Raw genomic sequence first — 2,613 nt, 5'->3', positions numbered from 1 at the left:
TTATCATAGTGTTTCTGACTGTGTTCTAGTTTTCACCTGTAGTTTGATGCAGTTTTAGTGTCGCCACGAGGAGCCGGCTGCAGGTATTCGATTTGTGTCTGTGTTGATGCGAAACATCTGCTTTCATTTCACATCGAGCAGTTTTAGTCAGTTTTTATTCACTGTATGTCAAATATTGGGTGTCGTGGCCGTAGCTGACTGTGGAAAACAATGAAAAGGAATCAATGGCTGTTTGCTGTCTCTCAACGCTCCTTATGGCAGTGGTGGGATTCGAACCCACGCCCCCGTAGAGACTGGAGCCTTAATCCAGCGCCTTGGACCTCTCGGCCACACTACCACAACAAACCAACAAATCAAATCAGGTCTCATAGATGGATAGATAGAGAGAGAGAGAGAGAGAGAGAGAGAGAGAGAGAGAGAGAGAGAGAGAGAGAGAGAGAGAGAGAGAGAGAGAGAGAGAGAGAGAGAGAGAGAGAGAGAGAGAGAGAGAGAGAGAGAGAGAGAGAGAGAGAGAGGTTGTTTGTGAATTGTTCCCCCCAGTGCTCATTAATAAAACACAGTCTGTTCCCAGTCTTTCATTTCTAACCTTCTGTTTTGGTTTCATACTGTGCTGTGTGGATTATTTGTGCCTCTCCCTCTCATTGAACATCATTCCTTTTAATCAACATTTTAATTAGCCCGCCGAGCTCACTTTAAACCTGTCTCAGTTAAAAGGATTGTCACCAGCAACGACGCACCCCGGTGTCTGTTGACGACTGAGGTGAACTACCACCATGATTTTATCATAAACTCTCATGTGCGCCACTTGTGGGACAATTATCAGTTAAATATCATTAAATGTTTTGTATTGTTGGTCTATGAAACAAATCACAATATAATTAAAACCATTAAAAAAAAACTTGAAAATGACGTTAGCGGTCATGAAAATGTAAACTTTCTCAAACACGTCGAGCCTTTCGAAGCCTGAGTTCAAGCATTTACCGGGTGGAAATGAGCTCACAAGCTGGCTCACCCAGCAATGGATGGGGTAATTTGAGGAAGATAATTATCAGATCATTGATGGAAGGGATTCAAATGAGGAGAGGGATGAGAAATTATCACCTAATATAGGTTTGCATGGTAGACTGAGTAACTGAGAGGCAGATGGTTGAATTAGACATGTGGGGATCTAGAGTGGTGAAATAGAGAAACAGGTCCAAGTACAAAATGTTGCTGTGGCGGCCAGAAAGATCTGCAACATTATCACTGATCACCTTTGATGTTGGTCCACCTAAGGATTGTGGACCAGATGCGTGTGAAGAGCAAGCGCGTGCTCATCGGCTACATCTCAGCCGTCACTGTAAAGCTGCTGGGGCAGGATGGAGGGGCAACTGACCAGGAGGGGCAACTGACCAGGAGGGGCAACTGACCAGGAGGAGCAACTGACCAGGAGGTTGTTTAATCCGGTAAAATCCTGACCCTGAAGAGTGTTTCAGGCAGGTGGAATCCCGTGAACGAGGCTATTTGCTATTAGCCTGTCCAGCTGTCATTTACTACCTGTTTATTGCAGTTTTAAGTGCACGTGTGGGCGCTGAGAGACATAAAAATCATTATACAAATGGAGCAAAAGGAAAATGAAAGGAAGGTGGGAAGACAACCTCTAATAAGCTAAGATTTATAGACCGGGACACACAATGCAGCGTAATTACAAATAAATGAGAGAGTTTATGAAAACCCCACTTTCTGCAGAGAGTGCATTAACATAATATCTTCATGCTTCAGCAGGGTCTGCAGATAAACTCTAATCGTACTTTAATTCTCCCGTCTCGGAATCCTTAAAGGGGCACTTCACTGTGAGCGAAGGGCTGATTTATTATGCACATTATGGTTCCTCTCATTTGAGGCTCAGGGGAAGCCGCACGAGGAAACAGATTCTCTCAGGCCGGGAAACACGACAATTGAAACGTGCCAGAGCAAATGTCATCAGGGGAGGACCCGGTGGGAATTTTAAGCGTCGCTCAATCAAAGTTCAAGCTGTGCCAATTGTCACCGTTGCAGATATTCAGCATCATTGTCAGGTCTGACAAGTGTGGGGGAGATTTTCTATGAGCGTTCTGGCCCAGAGTTGTTTTTCACCAGGGTTTCTGGGTATTGAGGCACTAGAATGGTTTCCGTTCCGCCCAAGCACCTCGCCTGCCCAGCTGACTCCACAGTTTTGAACCAGGTTTCTTTACCTTTGATGCGTCTGAGCTGAGTTTGTATCCAAAAACACACATTGAGACTCTGCATTATTAGCATTTGCTAATTTAAACATTGTGTGTTTTTTCACCGTTCTGCTCTGAAAGCGCGGCTGGATCAACGTCTTTACGTTCGTGCACACACACGATCTCAAGAGATGATGAAGGAGAGGTGTTTTTGAGAAGTGACTTGACGAATCGGGTCTGCGTCACAAATACTCCATTCTGACGGAGGTCAGGGGTTTTTAACTTGCACATCACCAATGGAAAAAAATCATTTTTCGTTCGCTCCATGAGAGGATTTAACCGCCCTCAAACATGACGGGTTTTTTGTTTTCTTTGTCAAGCTGTGTATACGATCCTGTGAACGACTTCAGTACCTGCGATCCGTTACCAT

At 44.7% G+C, this 2,613-nt stretch overlaps 1 non-coding gene across 1 annotated transcript; it reads right to left on the bottom strand.

The window, feature by feature from the left end:
• Positions 1 to 255: 255 nt before the first annotated feature.
• trnal-aag (transfer RNA leucine (anticodon AAG)) lies at positions 256 to 337 on the bottom strand. Its single transcript has one exon. It is a non-coding gene; the product is annotated as a tRNA-Leu (tRNA).
• Positions 338 to 2,613: the final 2,276 nt, after the last annotated feature.

This window comes from Takifugu rubripes, chromosome 2 (genome assembly GCF_901000725.2).
Source record: "Takifugu rubripes chromosome 2, fTakRub1.2, whole genome shotgun sequence".
Taxonomy (NCBI): domain Eukaryota; kingdom Metazoa; phylum Chordata; class Actinopteri; order Tetraodontiformes; family Tetraodontidae; genus Takifugu; species Takifugu rubripes.
The sequence above is the reverse complement of the archived record's forward strand: the minus strand, read 5'-3'. Positions and strand labels throughout refer to the sequence as shown.